Source organism: Canis lupus, chromosome 27 (genome assembly GCF_011100685.1).
Source record: "Canis lupus familiaris isolate Mischka breed German Shepherd chromosome 27, alternate assembly UU_Cfam_GSD_1.0, whole genome shotgun sequence".
In the NCBI taxonomy this organism is placed as follows: domain Eukaryota; kingdom Metazoa; phylum Chordata; class Mammalia; order Carnivora; family Canidae; genus Canis; species Canis lupus.
The window spans coordinates 35746748-35766604 of NC_049248.1; the positions used below are offsets into that span (position 1 = coordinate 35746748).

General features: G+C 36.1%; 1 long non-coding RNA gene across 1 annotated transcript in view; it reads left to right on the forward strand.

The window, feature by feature from the left end:
• Nucleotides 1-2656: 2656 nt before the first annotated feature.
• Nucleotides 2657-19857, forward strand: part of LOC111092825 — a 33220-nt gene continuing 16019 nt past the window's right edge. Inside the window, exons 1-2 of the long non-coding RNA XR_005380058.1 lie at nt 2657-3204; nt 15255-15743. This is a non-coding gene — a long non-coding RNA (uncharacterized LOC111092825). The remainder of the gene's footprint in view (nt 3205-15254; nt 15744-19857) is intronic.

Below are 19857 nucleotides of genomic sequence, written 5' to 3' on the forward strand. Positions count from 1 at the left end.
TTCTTTTTCTATGTTCTGAAACAGAACATAGAAAAAGTTATGAGTTATGTGCCTTTTAAAGGTTTACTTGAATCACCCTATAAAACCTATAAAGTCATCTGAGCCTGGTGCTTTAGGTGGGTTGCCCCATGAAACCTTTCTCTCCACCTCCCTTATTAAACATGAATTTTTAAATTTTCTTTATTTCCCAGAGTCGGTTTTGGTAATATATTGTCTTAGAAAATGATCCACTTTACTCAGTTGTTGTTTCCATGTTTCCAATGAAGAAACTGAAGCTAAGGGACCTGCACTGGTACAGTGAGGACTTCAGGCCTGATCTCTCCTCCTTATGTACATTGTTTACATTACCAATGTGGTTTTAAAGTATGATGCTGTTTGAACTGTAATGGTGCATGGGAGAGGTGATTGGGATCGAGGCAGGTTAGAGGACAGGGAGAAAAGGGCATTCTGGTAATGGAGTTAGCAGGAATACTGACACGATTCTGACAGTGAGTGGACAAGGGCACAATATTAACTGTGGTATACATATATTCAATGAATAACAGAAATATAAACAGCTGGAAAGAGATTCCTGAGGTCAAAAAAGTATGGGGCATATTTGGAGACAGCATTATGTTTTAGAAAAGGAAATCATTAAAACTTATTTTGATTTAAATATATTAATAGTACTAAGGAAAATGAAAAGCTGGAAAACAGTGTTTTCTACCAACAATTTCAACCATTTTTTCCTTTTTCAAAAGCCAAAAAAAATTAGAAAAGAAAATTTAATTTGCAAGTTTTTTCAGTCATTTATATCTCTAATGGAGAGATAAATAGATCCACTCAATAGCAAACTTAAAAACCACAGGAAGTCCTAATAGGGAAATATCCTTACAGTAGGCCATCTACTAAGTTCTTTACTAGTCACATGTATTTTGGAGGAAATCTACAGTTTGTACATAGCATAAATCTCAGAATTGAAGAAAAGTTCTCAAATCTGTGGAATGACTTGACAGATATAGGAAGAAAAGAGTTCCTCAAAGAAAAAGCTGCTGAACACCAGACTCAATACCACCACAACAGAAGAATAAATATGCTCCCAGGAGAAACAATTAAGGAATTCTTCAAAATAAATCATATAATGAAAAAATAATTGTTCAAAAGAATGAGAAAAATCCATACAAAATCAGAATAATTAAAATCTACATGAAGGAGGCTTTTAGAAGTTACCTAAGTTACCTAAATTATACAATTTCAAGGTTCTATTCTCATCTCTAATACATTAGTACATTTATAAAGCTCTGTTTCCTTTGATATTTTCCATTCTTCTGCTTCAACACATTTCTTTCTTTAGAGCACACATGATATTCTGTATCTTATAAGATTTATTTTTTTTAGATTTTATTTATTCATGAAAGACACAGATATAGGGAGGCAGAGACATAGGCAGAGGGAGACGCAGGCTCCATGCAGGGAGCCCAATGTGGGACTGGATCTCAGCACCGCCGCATCATGACCTAAGCTGAAGGCAGACGCTCAACCACTGAGCCACCCAGGCATCCCTACCTTATAAGATTCAAACTCAAAGAGAATCCAAGAATGTTTTTCCTTTTCAACTGTTGCTTAAAATAATTTCTAAGGAATGAATTTCTAGAATCATGAATGCTTGGAAGAAGTTTCTAGAGAAAAAAACTCAAGGATTGCTTAGCCAATTTCAATACTAAAGCATAAAGCACAAAATATAATATATAAAGTGAGTTAATCTTCCACAAAGGAGGAAAATGTGTCACAAAGAATAAAGGCTACAACCAGATACGGACTAAGGACCGAGGGTTGAAGTTAGATTGGAAGCTCATATTTCCTTTTCTCCATTTATCAAATCAAGTCAATTCCATGTGTCTGATTTCAGGAAATTAAGAAAATTCAAGACAAATTAGAATAATTTCCTTTGGGAGAGAAAATCTTTGAGCCAGAATGTAGCTAGCAAAGGGCATATTTTCAAGTCCAAGGTCTGGCACTTACAACTACACACAATTCTAATCATATACATGCTAGTAACAAGGAAGGGGTTCAATCTATTTCATAATAGAGGTGATATAAGTTATTTATTGATTCCTGATGAAATCGCCTACAATATTTTCCTTTTGCTCCATTGGAAAGGACTGTAATTACATGGAAATCCATGATAATGTATTAAAGATCTCATGTCGCTGCTCTATAGAGCACTTAGAATGGAGTAACATTACGCCACACACAGCAATTAGAATGCAACTAATTAGTGTCACTTACTGGGAGAAGCAACTGATTAATTATGTTTAGACATTGCTGCTGAGAGAAAACTCAGAGCCTACAGCTTCTAAATTGCATGCTCTGCCATTCAGCTAATAGAACACCTCTGCTAGCTCCATAGTGACTGTGTATTTAATTCAGCCTCACTCTCTGGCTGATACAGGCACCCCTGAAGTTCTGCACTAATGCTATGTTCATGAAACAACCATACATCAGGATTACAGTGTACTTTTCCCTCTATCGCATTAGGAGAGTAATTAGTGAGGCAGCTGCACAGCTACAAACTTCCAGGCTCAACTCGGTGGGCAGTAATATATTTCATCGTCATAGAAACAATATCCTAGCACCTTCAGAACATCAGTTTGGAAAATGAGAATTGCTCAAGGAGTCAAAGGAAGAGATGTGAATACTTTTGTCAGCTTCTGTGAAGCTATTATAGCAAGAAAGCATTTTGAAAAGGGCCCAATACCTCATGCCCAAATTTTGCCAAGTCCTCGTTTACTCTCAGATATCTAGTCCTGCTTCCCTAAATTGAATCTGATAATTGCCTCTTCTCGATCATCTCCATGTTTATGCCACACCAGGGTGGGAAGTGAGGCCAGATGGTTATTTGAAAGTGTCTCAGCCTGGTTTGCAGAGTTTCCTTGAAGAAAAAGCTGCTAAACACCAGAATCAAAACAACCACAATAGAAGGACAAATATGCTCCCAGGAGAAACAACTAAGGAATTCTTCAACATAAATCATATAGTTAAAAATAATTATTCAAAAGACTAAATCTACTCCATTACATTTCTATTTAAATCTAAAATTTGTTCCTACGGCTGCTAGGGAGACCATTCAACTCCACTTCTGCTGTGTGCAAGAGCAGCAGAGGAGGATCCAAGATAAGCATCCATTCCTTCCATATCCACTGAGTTCTATCTACAAAGCATGGGGTGAGTCCTAGAGCCTCTCTTATGAACTGGGCCTGACCCAAAGAGGGAGGACCTCACTGGTCTGAATTTTTAGGCTGACAATTTATAATATCAACTGCTACATCCTCTCTTTTTTAATTCTTCCTTTCTTCTCCCTCTGGCACTGTCCGGTTCCAGGTTTCTGGTGGCTTCCTTCTATACTATCAATTATTATAGGCCCATCATCTCCTATTTTAACATGTAGAGGATTTATGTTGGAATATTATTAAAATGCAATGTAGCTATAGCTAACAATACTGTATAGTATACTTGTAATTTGCTAAAAGAGTGTATCTTGAGTGTTCTCACTGAAGGAGGAGGAGCGGGAGGAAGAGGAAGGCAAAAGAAGAAGAAAAGAGAAAATGGTAGCTATGTGAGTATGTTCATTAGCTTCATTGTGATGATTATTTCACAATGTGTATCAAAACACCAAATTGTACACTCTAAGTATAAACAATTTATCAGTTACACCTCAATAAAGCTGAAAAATATGCAGATTCTGATTGTGTAGGTTTTACATTTGGCCCAAGGTTCTGTGTTTCTACCAAGTGCCCATGTCCTGTCAATGCAGCTGGCTGCCAACCATGCCTTGAGTAGCAAGCTTCTACGTGATCTTATGTCTAGTTTCTCCCCTTCTAAAACACCCTTAGTATTACATTTGGATTAATTTCTTTGAAGTTGTATTTTATGAAATGTGACACCAGAGTTTTCTATAGTAGAATCAGATCTTATTTCAGACCTGATTAGTCATAACTTCTTAGAATGACATCCCCGAATCTGCATTTTTTAACAATCACCACCATGGTTCTCATGTACCCCAAAATTTGAGATTTGCTATTATAAGGTAGAATCCAAATCAAGTTATTTTCTCTTTCTAAAACATTTTTAATGGTCTCTTACTGCCTACTGAATAAAACTCCAAGTTTCTTATCTGACATTCAACTTTTTGCATTTTCTATTCCCCATGACTTTGCCATGCCAGTTCCACATATTTAGAAAGAGAGAAACTGACATAATAAAAATGGTAATAACTATCATTACTGAATACCTCATTTATCTCATTTAACCCACTGAAATCTCATCATTCATGTGTAATAATTTATCTCATTTCACTCTCTTAACCCTTTGAGGGAGGTAATATTTCTTGCTCTTTACAAATGACAAATCTGAATATCAGAGACAGTGGCAGGTTTATTAGTGTGATGGATTAAAAAACTCATGTTGTTTTCAGTCTCCCATATTTCTAAACCTGGAAAGTCACCTGAATGTGCTTTATAAATGTTTCACTCTCAAATAATCATTTGTATAGCAATCAATTAGCAAAAAGTTAGGGCCATTTCTAATGCATACAATGAATGTTGGACATATATCCTAGGCAAAAGGAAGAGTTTTTTTGTACTGATGAAGCAAAGTGTTTCTACTTCTCCCTTTTCTTTCTAAAACTCTATTAAATTCTGCTTGTAATGTTCTAGCTCTCAGAATAACTCTCCAGACTAGTTGCAATAGTCTTTATAAAATATACAGGCCATGAATCCATTGTAAAAATTTAAAACCATCTGTGTATTGTTCATCTAACACAGAACATATTTATTTGTATACCTCATGTACATTCCATTGTCATAGAATATCAGCTAATCATAAAGAGCTGTTGGTGAATTTAAAGTAATATTTAGTATTGTTTACAAAAGACATTACTGGATAAACATAAAAACTATTTTAATATGAGACATGAGACTGAATTTGGCCAGTTGTTACATTAGCACTTTGTAAATGGAGTGTATAAATCAATCATCAAATGGCATGTATTAAGACTCACAAGCATATGGTGCTATTTGAGGCATTGCATGAATAAAACAGACACATCTCTGTGATGTCCATCCCTAAAATAGAAAATGTGATATGGCAGAGGAAGAACAAGAATAGTTTTGCATGCCTTAATGTAATTGTCCCATTTGTCATTGGATTAAGGAAAAGAGAGGACAATTTAACACAAAACATTACTTTCTGTGGGAAACAGGGATTGGGAGATTCAAAGAAAAATTTTCTACTAGTAATCTAATTTTTCTAGTAATCTTAGAAAATATGTGTGTCTGCATATTAAGTGGATGTCATTAGTATCAAGTTAAGGATTTTTCAATGGTAAGCTAGTGCTCTGTTTTGATTTTCAAAATAAATTAGGAAAGCAAATCAATAAGAAGATCGGAAATTATTTCTTTAATACCATATAAATAAAACCAAATCATCTCTGTAATCCAAAAAGAAAGAATCCTCACAAGTATCTTTTTAATTTTTAATTGAACTATAGTTGATACAGATTATATTAGTTTTAGATTTACAACATAATGATTCAACAATTAAGTGCTTTATGAAATGCTTGCCATGATAAGTGTTGTACCATCTGTCACCATCTAAACTTATTGCAGTATTATTGACTATATTCTCTATGCTATACTTTTTATCCCTTGTGACTTATTTTATAAATGGAAGTTTGTACCTCTTAATCCTCTTCACCTATTTCACCCATCCCTCCAACCTTACCGTTGGCAACCATTAGTTTGGTTCTCTATATTTTTTAGTCTGTTTCTCTCTGGATTTTTAGATTCCATATATGTGAAATATTATATTATTTGTCTTTCTCTAAGGATACACTCTAGGTCCATCCTAGTTGTCATAAATGACAGGATCTTATTCTTTTTAGAACTGAGTAATATCCCATACACACACACACACACACACACACACATCATCATCATCATCATCATCTTTACCCATTCATCTATAGATGAACACAAATTGCTTCCATATCTTGGCTATTATAAATAATGCTGCAATAAACATAGGGGAGCATCCTCCCATGAATTTTAATGACAAGTCTGGTCAACTAAGTCACAGTCTCATATCTGAATGTACACATCAAAAAATGCAAGTTATATGTAACATCATAAAACATATGGGGTACAACAGTAAATTAAAAGTAACAATGATAAAAACCAAAGAAACAGTTACTATACTACTGCTAGTTTAAATTATTTTCTACCTTCTTATTAGCCATATTGCATACCACAGGTATGCATATCATACCATATTGCAAAGCTGAGAGGCAATATGCTCATTTCTTAAAATATTATGCTGCTCCTTATAGTTCTAATATTGTTCTAATATTCCATATTTGTTTTTCCATAGAATCTTCTTATGAGTATTTCACCTTAATGAAAAAAGAAAATGAGTTTAAGCCGCTACTTTAATGGCTGAGACATAGTTCATTATTTTAAAACTGCAGAGTAAAACTTTCCACGTAAAATATTTTTTGGACATTTGACTAATGCTTTAGACTCAGGATTTTTTAAATTCAGAAACAACATATCCCTGTATGTCTATCCCCTCTATAATAGAACTTATTTACTCTAGAAATTGAGAAATTTATTAGCATCCAGATTTTCAGTCACTAAAATAAAAAATTCAAATATATATGTTAAAATAGCATTAAATATTATAGGTCCAAACCTATTAAGATTCTTTGTTATCCAAGAATAGGCTATTGAAACAGGTTATCTAAGCATGAATCGTAACCTTCCTTAGAGGATACCCACTCCCTCTCCTGTTCCAGATCTAGCTATTTCTGTAACTCATTCCTGATAATTAGGAATATGTCTGTCAAGTCACTGACAAAGATGATCCAGCCCCATCATTCCTTCTTATTCAAAGTAGTGAGTTTTCTCTGGCCATAGATATTAAATTTCACAACTAATAAAAAATATCTATATTAAAAACAATACCCCCAATTTCTATTTTTCTAACTATATGTGCCCTATTGAAGCCAGGTACTACCTTCACTCCCCGCCCCCAAATCCATAGACATCCATCACTTCTCTCTAAATCTTTAATCTGTCCTCCCTCCTCTTTTCTTTCTGTCTCCGTCCCTTTATTCTCACCTTCCTTTCTTCCTCCCTCACATCAACTCATACTCCTTTTAGATTTTAAATATTTGATGATATCTTTTTTGAAAACTGTCCACCACTAATAATTTAACAGCTGATTGTAATTGTCTCATAATTGTACATGGACCTATAAGAAATCCTATTCGAATAAATTGACTTTTCAAGCTGACAGCTCTGGGCCATCAAAATTTATTTTGGTTTAAGGCATCATTCTTTAGAGGAAGACCATTCAGGAATTTGCCATTAAAAAAAATAGAATTAGGAAATCATGTTAACATGTGAAAAGGAACCAGAAGACTATTCTCTTTGCAATTCTTTCCACTTTGCTACAAATGTATGTGTACATATAAATGAATATAATGACATATAGCGTGACCTGCATGACAGTAGTCATGAAAGTAATAGTCAACTTAAGATATCAGAACCTTGGTGGCCATTTAATAGAGTCTGACAGGAATTATAATGGTATCCACACATGTACTCAGTTCTTATTCACCCTGAACCCCACTGGAAGTTACTCTTTCCAAACAAAATACATAGAATATTATTGTAGTAGCTTTCAAAGTATCAGGAAAGGACAGTCCTATTGCTCTTGAGTGACTTGCAGCAGTCATTTTGTATTATGAACATCCTTGGAACTATCTCTGAGAAAGCCTAAAAACTTTTGCAATCATAAAAAATAAAAAAACCTGATACAGAGAAATAACTCCTCTGCTATGGAACAGAGTGGGACCCAAATAAATAGACAAGTAATTTGGAAAATAAGAGACAAGACATTTGCACTGGACCAGCATAGATGATGCAAATTCATATGAAAACTCTACTATATATTATTTATAGGTTGTTTTATTTATTTATGGTTCCAATAAGAGCATGGACTCTAGAGTAAAACAGTCTTAATTTAAATCAATTCCCCACTACTTATAGCTCTGTGACCTTGGACAAATTTCTTAACCCCTCTTAGCCTCCATATCCTCATTTTTTAAATGGAGATATAGAGGCAAGATGGTGGAAGAGTAGTGGTCTTCCTCTTGTCCCCTAAATATAGCTAGATAACTTTCAAACCATCTTGAACACCTATGAATTCAACCTGAGATATAAAGAAAGAACAGCTGGAACACTATAAAAAAAAGTGACCACTTCTTGCAAGGTGTATTTTGCTTGGGTTGTGGTTGATATTTTTGACTCTCCTCACTCATATAGCCATTCTCCACTGGACAAAATGACTAGAAGGAAGAATTCACCACAAAAGACAGGACTATAAGTAATACTGTCTGCCACAGACCTAATGGGTATGTATTTGAGTAAAATGTCAAAGGTAGAATTCAGGATTATAATTATAAAATTACTGGTGCCTCTTGCAAAAGGCATTAAAATATTCTAGACCATCTCTTACTGCAGAAGAGATCTAATCAGGCCAAAATTAAAAATACTTTAATGGAGATGCAGTCTAAACTGGATGCAGTAACAGGTAGGGTATCTGAGGCAGAAGAGAGAGTAAGTGACTTAGAAGACAAGTTTATGGAGAGAAAGGAAGCTGAGGAAAAGAGAGAAAAACAACTAAGAGCCCAAAAGGAGAGACTATGAGAATGAAGTCATATGTTGAGAAAGAATAACATCTGTCTTATTGGGATTCCAGAGAATATGGGGAGAAAGAGAAGACCATAAAGTATGTTTGAACAAATCATAGCTGAGAACTTCCCAAATCTGGGGAAGGAAACAGGCATTCATATTCAAGAATAGAGAGGATCCTCCAAAATCAACAAAAACTGATCAACACCTTGACATATAACAGTGAGGCTTGCAAATTTCAGAGATCAAGGGAAAATCCTAAAAGCAGCTCAAGATAAGAGATTACTAATTTATATGGGGAGAAATATCAGATTAACAGCAGACCTCTCCACAGAGACCTGGCAGGACAGAAAGTGTTAGCAGGATATATTCAGGGTACTAAATGAGAAAAACATGCAGCCAAGAATACTTTATCTAGCAAGGCTTTCATTCAGAATAGAAGGAGAGATAAAGAGCTTCCAGGATAGAAGAAACTGAAAGAATATATGACCACCAAACCAGTTCTGCAAGAAATAGTAAGAGAGACTCTGTAAGCAAAGAGGGAGCCCAAGGAAACAATCTGCAGAAACAGGGACTGAATAGGTAATATTATGACACTAAATTTATATCTTTCAATAGTTACTCTGAACATGAATGGGATAAATGATCCCATGGGATAAAAGACACAGGATATCAGACTGGATAAAAAAGCAAGACCCATCTATATGCTGTCTACAAGAGACTAAATTTAGACCTAAGGACACCCCCAGACTGAAAATGAGGAAGTGGAGAAATATTTACCATTCAAATCATCCTCAAAAGAATGCTGCGGTAGGAATCATGATATCAGATAAATTAGATTTCAAACCAAAAATAGTACTAAGAGATGAAGAGGGACACTATATCATACTTAAAGGGTCTATTCAATAAGAAGACCTAGGAATTATAAATGTTTATACCCGTAATATGGGAACAACCAATTATATCAACCAATTAACAATTAAAGGGACACATAGATAATAATACATTAATAGTAGGAGGCTTCAACATGGCACTCTCAGCAATGGACAGATTATCTAAGCAGAAGAATACCAAAGAAAAAAGGGCTTTGAATGACACTAGACCAAATGGATTTCACAGATATATACAGAACATTCCATCCTCATACATCAGAATATACATTCTTCTCAAGTGCACATGGAACTTTCTTCAGAATAGACTATAGACTGGGTCACAAACCAAGTCTCAACTGATACTAAAGGTTGGAATAATTTCCTGCATATTGTTAGACCACAATGCTTTGAAACTAAAACTCGATCACAAGAAGAAATTTGGAAGGAACTCAAGTGCTTGGAGGTTAAAGACCATCCTACTAAAAAAATGAATGGGTCAACCAGGAAATCAGAGAAGAATTAAAAGTTTCACACAAACTAATGAAAATGAAAGCACAACTGTTCAAAATCTTCAGGATATAGCAAAGGTGGTCTTAAGAGGGAAATACGTTTCAAAACAAGTCTCCCTCAAAAAATTGGAAAAATCTGAAATACATGAGATAAACTTACACCTAAAGGAACTAGAGAAAGAACAGCAAATAAAGCCTAAACCAAGCAGAAGAGGAGAAATAATAAAGATAAGAGCACAACTCAATGAAATAGAGACCAGAAGAACTGTAGAACAGATTGACAAAACCAGGAATTTTTCTTTGAAAGAATTAAAAAGATAGATAAACCCCTACCAGACTTATTAAAAAGGAAAAAAAAAAGACTCAAATCAATAGAATCATGAATGAAAGAGGAGAAATCACAACCAATACCAAGGAAATAGAGATGATTTTTAAAATGTATTATGAGCAACTGTATGCCAACAAATTAGGCAATCTGAAAGAAGTGGATGCACACCCCAAAACCAACAAATCACCAAAACTTAAACAGGAAGAACTAGAAAACCTGAATAGACCAATAACCAGAGTGGAGATTGAAGCAGTCATCAAAAACTTCCCAAGAAACAGAAGTCCAGGGCCAGATGGCTTCCCAGGGGAATTCTATCAAACATTTAAAGAAGAAATAATACTTATTCTACTAAAGCTATTTCAAAAGATAAAACTGGAAGGAATACTTCCAAACTGATTCTATAAGGCCAGCACTACCTTGATACCAAAACCAGACAAAGACCTCACCAAAAAGGAGAATTACAAACCAATATCCCTGATGAACACGGATGCAAAAATTCTCACCGAAATACTAGTCAATAGGATCCAACAGTACATTAAAAGCATTATTCACCACAACCAAGTGGGATTTATTCCTGGGATGGAAGAGTGGCTCAACATTCATAAATCAATCAACATGATAGATCACATTAATAAAAGACAAGAACAATATCATCTTCTCATTAGTTGCAGAGAAAGCATTTGAGAAAATACAACATCCATTCCGGATGAAAACCATTCAAAGTATAGGGATAGAGGGAACATATCTCAATATCATAAAAGCCATCTATGAAAGGCCCACAGCAAATATTCTCAATGGGAAAAACTGAGAGCCTTTGCCCTAAGATCAGGAACATGACAGAGATGCCCACTTTCACCACAGTTGTTCAACAGAGTACTAGAAGTCCTAGCTTCAGCAATCAGACAACAAAAAGAAATAAAAGGCGTTCAAATTGGCAAAGAAGTCAAACTCATCCCCTTTGCAGATGATATGATATGTATATAGAAAATACAAAGATTCCACCCAAAACTGCTAGAATTCATATAGCAACTTAGCAATGTGGCAGGATAAAATCTGCACAGAAATCAGTGGCATTTCTATACACTAACAATGAGACTGAAGAAAGAGACATTAAGGAATCAATTCCATTTATGATGCATCCAAAACTGTAAGGTACATAGGAATAAACCTAACCAAAGAGGTAAAGAATCTGCACTCTAGAAACTACAGAACACTTTTGAAAGAAATTGAGGAAGACACAAAAAGATGGAAAAACATCCCATGCTCATGGATTGGAAGGATAAATATTTTGAAAATATCTATGCTACCCAGAGCACTTTACATATTCAGCTCAATCCCTATCAAAATACCATGGTCTTTCTTCACAGAGTTGGAACAAATAATCTTAAGATTTGTATGGAACCAGAAAAGATCCCAATGGCCAGATGAATGTTGAAAAAGAAAAATCAATGCCGGGGGCATTACAATGCCGGATTTCAAGCTGTATTACAAAGCTGTGATCATCTAGACAGTATGGTACTGGCACAAAAACAGACACATAGATCAATGGAACACAATAGAGAACACAGAAATGGACCCTCAACTCTATGATCAACTCATCTTTGACAAAGCAGGAAAGAATATCCAAGGGAAAAAAGTCTCTTCGATAAATATTGTTGGGAAAATTGCAGAGCCACATGCAGAAGAATGAAACTGGACCATTCTCTTACACCATACACAAAGAAAAACTCAAAATGGATGAAAGATCTAAATGTGAGATAAGAATCCATCAAAATCGTAGAGAAGACAGGCAACAACCTTTTTGAACTTGGCCACAGCCACCTCTTTTAAGACACCTTTATGAAAGCAAGGAAAACAAAAACAATAATGAACTATTGAGATTTTGTCAAGATAAAAAGCTTCCGCATGGTGAAGGAAACAATCAACAAAACTAAAAGACAACCTTCAGAATGGGAGAAGACAAAGAGCTAGTATCTAAAATCTATAAAGAACTTATCAAACTCAACACCCAAGAAAAAAACAATCTAATTAAGAAATGGGCAGAAGACATGAAACAGACATTTCTCCAAAGAAGACATGGCCAACAAGCACATGAAAAAATGCTCCACATCACCTGCTATCAGAGGAATACAAATCAAAACCACAACGAGATACCACTTTACACTGCTAAGAATGGCTAAAATTAACAAGACAGGAAACAAATGTTGGCCAGCATGTGGAGAATGGGGAACCCTCATGCACTGTTGGTGGGAATACAAGCTGGTGCAGCCACTCTGGAAAAGACTGTGGGGGTTCCTCAAGAAATTAAAAATAGAGCTACCCTACAACCCAGCAATTGCACTACTCAGGTTTTACCCTAAATATAAGATGTAGTGAAATGATGGGACACCTGCACCCCAATATTCATAGCAGTAATGTTCACAAATAGCCAAACTGTGGAAGGAGCCAAATGTCTTTCAACAGATGAATGGATAAAGAAGATGTGGTCTATATATACAATGGAACATTACTCAAACATCAGAAAGGATGAATACCTACCATTTACATTGACATGGATGGAACTGGAGGGTATTATGCCGAGTAAAGTAAGTCAATCAGATAAGACAATTATCATGTGGTTTCACTCATATGTGAAGTATAAGAAATAGTGAAAAGGACCATAAGGGAAGTGGGGGAACTGAGTGGGGAAAAATTAGAGAGGAAGACAAACCATGAGAGACTCCTAACACTGGGAAACAAAGGGTTGCAGAAGGGGAGGTGGGTGGAGGGATAGGGTAACTGGGTGACAGGCACTGAGGAGGGCACATGATGAGATGAGCACTGGGTGTTATGCCGTATGTTGGTAAATTGAATTTGAATAAATTTTTAAGAAAATAAAATGGAGATAGTAATACACAGTACCTATAAAATTGAGAAGCATAGATGCTATTATGTGATTGTACTTCATTTTTAAACTTTGTACCCCTCTGATGAACTTCTGGAGTTTGTTAAAAGTTCAGGTTTATTCAATGAAAAAACATCATCTGAGACAACACATCACAGATGTATGTGCAGACTGATGGGAATGAATCAATATACCACATCCATTGTAACTTCACACAGCACATTGAACACATATACTATAAGAGCTATATGTCATTTATAATGTCTTTTCCAGACAGTAGGATACCTCTGTGTCTCATAGGTGGTTTGTAAAGGTTAAATGGGTTCAGGTGTTGAAAGTGCTTACATATCAAGGCCATGGTGAGCATTATGTAAGTGCTAGACATTATTGTAATTTACATAGAAGGATGGACTTAGTTTTATTCCTAATTGTGGCTTTAATCTTTTTTTCATTCTATAGGAAGTCACACATTAAAAAACCTCTCCAGATGGCACCAGTGGTTGAGCATCTGCCTTTGGCTTGGGTCATGGTCCCGGGTTCCTGGGATCAAGTCCCACAATGGGCTCCCTGTGGGCAGCCTGCCTCTCTCTGCTTATGTCTCTACCTCTCTCTGTGTGTCTCTCATGAGTAAATAAATAAAGTCTTTTTAAAAATAAAAGACCTCATCAGGACTCGTTATACAAGTGTATATGGACTGGTATATCCACTGACTTTTGCAATTGTCATTCTAGGGGCCAGAATGGTAGATCACATGAATGGTTCATTTTATATAGTGCTACCCTAACCAAGCATATTTTCCTCTGGGTATCAAATATGTTATCATTGTTTTTTTTTTTAATTTTTATTTATTTATGATAGTCACAGAGAGGGAGAGAGAGGCAGAGATACAGGCAGAGGGAGAAGCAGGCTCCATGCACCGGGAGCCCGACGTGGGATTCGATCCCGGGTCTCCAGGATCGTGCCCTGGGCCAAAGGCAGGCGCCAAACTGCTGCGCCACCCAGGGATCCCAAATATGTTATCATTGTATAAAATACCACTTTCTATTAAGATGATAAAAAAACAGAAGTTCTGTTCCTTTAAGTAATACTCTTTCCAAGAGGCATTTAGTTGCTTGTTCAAGGAAAGTAACTTCTAAGCTGTTAACCAGAGAACCAGATGAATTATCCATTGTCTATCGGTAGACTCTGTTACATTATCCGGAGTCTATTGGTAGACTATTACATTAGTGATACAAAGTGTTATTAAGCAAACCATTATGTATTAGGTATACATAAACACATGTGAGATTTATTATGTATACCTAAACACATGTGAGATTGCCTTCAATCATACTTTTAGAAGGTTCCTCAAGGTGTAAAACAGGTAAAGAATGACCAAGTCTTCAATGAGTGACCTTTATAGCTGCAAAAACCACTCCACCCTGAATCAATAAAGGCAAAGAGGTCTGGAAGGCAAAATGGACAAAAGCATGACTGGACTACAGGTCAACCTGGCATATGTAGGACTCTACCTTAACTAACATGGTCTTTAATTATCAGGGATAAGCTGTTTGTGGTGAGTTTTATAGTGACTAAAGAATAATTTTTTACTTTACTATGTATCTCCAGAGACTTATCAGAGGATGTAGTGAAAATGTTAAGACTAGCTAAGTATAAAGCTTGTCTTCCAAAGCACATCCTATGGATAATCTCCTTAGCCTTTCTAAGGAAATAGCCACCTAAATTCAAAGTTTGAAAATCTAAACACCCTGCATTCTAAATACCTGTCTTGGAGATGTATAGGGCATATTGATATCAAAGGGTCTGATAAATTTTATTGTGGAGAAACCTAATTTTGTGTTACTCAGAAATTTCCAATAATATTTGACAATGGAAAATCTCTGTTCATTTAACAAATTTTTATTTATTCATTGTTGTTCCATGGAACAGGTTTGGAAAATACTGCTGTAGAAGAGAGCTTGCAGAAGTCTCCTTTAATCACTGAAGGAACACCAATGTTCAGAACAGCGGGAACTAATTAATACTGCCTTAGCTGCCTTCGCTTCAGTTCAGAAATGATCCAAGAATCATTGTTCACCTCAAGCCTTTCCTTCCTTTCAGCTGCTACCCTTCATATCATGCTCATTTGGCTTTGTGCCTAGATGCCACTACTTTTGCTCAGTCTCTTGGGACTGAAAACTTGACTTCAGACTTTCAGATTGGAAGTTCCACATGGAAGGAGCTTGGAAATTGCATTTTGTCCTAACAACAAGAGCTAAACAGACTGAAAAATGAGCTATTCCTTGGTTCCATAAGAGGGAGAAAACACAAGGCAAACTGCTGCCCCCATGGTTGAAGAGTCAGACAGAAAAACTGAGAGTAATGGCTTAGCAGAGCAGAGACCCAGGAGCAGAAAACTTCACCAGAATCAGTGCTGGGGTAAGAAAATCTGATCTGTAATTGATAAATTGCTGGAGACTCAGTGTGGACAAGTTGGAGAATGAAAAACTCCAAAGGGACCCAGTCATAGAGAGGTCCCTTCAATATTGAGATTTATTTCCAGGAGCTAGACTAGATTTCCATAGTAAATATCAGAGAAAAGTCACCTCCAGTTTCTGAAAGGGGAAGAGGAAAAGAAACCATTCTGAAATATGCCAGAGAACTCCATTCTCCACAAAGCCTCTCATCAGGGGAAACTAGTTAACCAGAGCCTAACTTTCTGGGGTATTATCAGAGCCTAACTAACTAATCTGGGAAAAGAAATACCTGACTACAGCTAGCTCTAGCTTTCCAAGGGGGAGCAACTCCAGACCACTCTAGCTATCGCATCCTACCTAAAGTGGGGGCAGGGGGGTAGGTACTGAGAAACACTTGTGAAGTTCACAGTCCAAAGGCATAGCTCACTAAAAGACTGAGACCTAATCATAGGACTATTAATGTTTCCCCTTCCCCATACCTCACCACTACATTGCTAAAAGCCTATTTACAGCAGTTCCTTTTCCTAGCACATCATGTCTGGCTATCAAGAAAAAAATCACAAAGCATACAAAAGACAAAGTACAATTTGAAGAGGAAAAACAAGCATCAGAACCAAACATGTCAGGGATGTTGGAATTATCAGATAGGAAATTTAAAGCCACTGTAATTAATATGCTAAGGGCTCCAATGGACAAAGACAGCATGCACAAACCAGATGGGCAATGTAAGCAGAGAGATGGAAATTCTAAAAAAGAACCCAAAATAAATTCTAGAGATCCAAAACACTATAACAGAAATTTTTTAAAAAATGCTTTCGGTAGGTTTATTAGACTGGACATGACTGAGGAAAGAATCTGAACTACATAATATACCAACAGAATACTTGAAAACCAAAAAGCAAAAAGAACAAACATGGAAAAAACAGAATATCCAAGGACTGTGGAATAACTATGAAATATGTAACATACATGTAATAGGAATGCCAGAAGGAGAAGAAAGACAGAAATGAAAAGAAGTTTGAAATAATGACTGAGAATTTCCCCCAAATTAATGTCAGATACCAAGACACACATCGGGGAAGCTCAGAGAACACCAAACAGAATAAATGCCAAGAGAAAAAGAAAAAAACTGTATCTTGGCATATCATTTTCAATATATAGAAAATCAAAAATAAAGGAAAATTTTGAAAGAAGCCAAAAGAGAAGAGGGTAAAACACCTTAGAAAGGAACAAAGATGAGAATTGCATCTGATTTCTCCTCAGAAACCATGCAAGCAATTAGAAAGTGGAGCAAAATATTTAAAATATTAAGAGAAAAAAACCCATCAACCTAGAACTCTGTACTCTGCATAATTATCCTTCAAAAGTGAAGGAGAAATACTTTCTGAAACAAAAACTGAGGGAATTTGTTGCCAGTAGACAAAGGAAAAAAAAAAGAGCATTGAAGCTGGAATAAGTGAGGTAAAATAAAACCTTTACTTTTCTTATTCTTAGTTGATCTGACAACAGTGTGTGTGCGTGTGTGTGCACACGCGCGTGCACTTATATATAAGTGAAATGAAGTATAGCAATGACACAAGGAACAGGAAGAAGGAATTAAGATTATCTTGTTATTATAAGCTATTGACTCTACCCATGAAGTGATATATTTTTATTTGAAAGTGGACTTGAGGGCTGCCCTGGTGGCTCAGCGGTTTAGCACCACCTTCAGCTCAGGGCCTGATCCTGGAGACGGGGGATCGAGTCCCACGTCGGGCTCTCTGCATGGAGCCTGCTTCTCCTCTGCCTGTGTCTCTACCTCTCTCTCTCTCTCTCTCTCTCTCTCTCTCTGTCTCTCATGAATAAATAAATAAAATATTTAAAAAAGAAAGTGGACTTCAGGGGGTGCCTGGGTGGCTTGGTCAGTTAAGTGTCTGCCTTTGGCTCAGGTCATGATCTCAGGGTCCTGGGATCAAGCCCTGCTTCTCCCTCTGCTGGTCCCCCTACTTTTTGTGTCAAATAAATTTTAAAAAAAGAAAGTGATGCACATGAGAAAATGCTCTGCATCACTGGCCATCAGGGAAATACAAATCAAAACCACAATGAGATACCACCTCACACCAGTGAGAATGGGGAAAATTAACAAGGCAGGAAACAACAAATGTTGGAGAGGATGCGGAGAAAAGGGAACCCTCTTACACTGTTGGTGGGAATGTGAACTGGTGCAGCCACTCTGGAAAACTGTGTGGAGGTTCCTCAAACAGTTAAAAATATACCTGCCCTACGACCCAGCAATTGCACTGTTGGGGATTTACCCCAAAGATACAAATGCAATGAAACGCCGGGACACCTGCACCCCGATGTTTCTAGCAGCAATGGCCACGATAGCCAAACTGTGGAAGGAGCCTCGGTGTCCAACGAAAGATGAATGGATAAAGAAGATGTGGTTTATGTATACAATGGAATATTACTCAGCTATTAGAAATGACAAATACCCACCATTTGCTTCAACGTGGATGGAACTGGAGGGTATTATGCTGAGTGAAGTAAGTCGGAGAAGGACAAACATTATATGTTCTCATTCATTTGGGGAATATAAATAATAGTGAAAGGTAAAATAAGGGAAGGGAGAAGAAATGTGTGGGAAATATCAGAAAGGGAGACAGAACGTAAAGACTGCTAACTCTGGGAAACGAACTAGGGGTGGTAGAAGGGGAGGAGGGCGGGGGGTGGGAGTGAATGGGTGACGGGCACTGGGTGTTATTCTGTATGTTAGTAAATTGAACACCAATAAAAAAATAAATTAAAAGAAAAAGAAAGTGGACTTGGATTAGTTGTATATTACAAATTCTAAGGCAACCACTAAGAAACATTACAAAAAGAAGTATAACCAATATGTTAAGAAAGGAGACAAAATGGAATCACAGAAAATGCTTAGTTAAAACTACCAAAGACAGAAAAGAAGGAAAGACAGAAATAGAAACAAAGGACAACAAATTAAAAAAGAGTAAAAGTATGGTAGATATTAATCCAACTATATTAACAATCCCATTAAATGCCAATGGTCTAAATGCATTAATTAAAAGAAACAAAGTGTATCAAAAAACATGACTCAACTATTTATAAGAAACCCACCTTAAATATAAAACTGCGTTAAAAAAAAAAAACTGCGTATAGAATAGAGGTACCTGGGTGGCTCAGTTGATTAAGCATCAGACTATCAATTTAGGCTCTAAATTGATAAATAAATCTAAATCGATAAATATAAATTTCGATCTAAATCTAAATCTCAGGATCATGAGATCAAGCCCCATTTCGGGCTCTATGCTTGGTGCAGAGTCTGCTTGATTCTCTGTCTCCTTCTCCCTCTGCCCTTCCCCTTGTTTGTGCTCTCTATCCCTCTCTAAAATAAATAAAATATTTTTTAAAAAATACATATAGAGTAAAAGTAAATGAAGAAAAATATACCATGTTAACACTAATCAAAAGAAGGCAACTATATTAATTTCAGACAGAGCAGTTCTCAAATCAAGGAAAATTATTGGGCATAAAAGAAAGCCATTGCATATTGACAAAGGAGTCAGTTCTCAAAGAAGACATAACAATCTTTAATGTGTGTGTGCCTAACAACAGAACATCAAAATGTGTGACACAAAAACTGAAAGAATTGCAAGGAGAAACAGATGAATACATTATCACAATTGGAGACTTTAACACCTCTCTTTCAGAAATGGGCAGATCCAGCAGGAAAAAAACCAGTAAGGACATGATTGAATTCAACAGTACTATCAATTAACTGGATATAATTGATGTCTATATACCACTTTATCCAACAGCAGCAGAATACACACCTTCAAGTTCACATGGACATTCAAAGGACATTCACCAAGATAGATCACATTCTGAGCCATGAAAAATGCCTTAATAAATTCAAAAGAAGTCATACAAGGTCTGCTCTCAGAACATGATGGAATTAAAATGGAAATCAATAATAGATAACTTAAAAATCCCAAAATACATAGTGATTAAACCATACATTTCTAAATAACACATAGGTTAAAGAAGAAATCAAGAGAAATTAAAATATATTTTGAAAT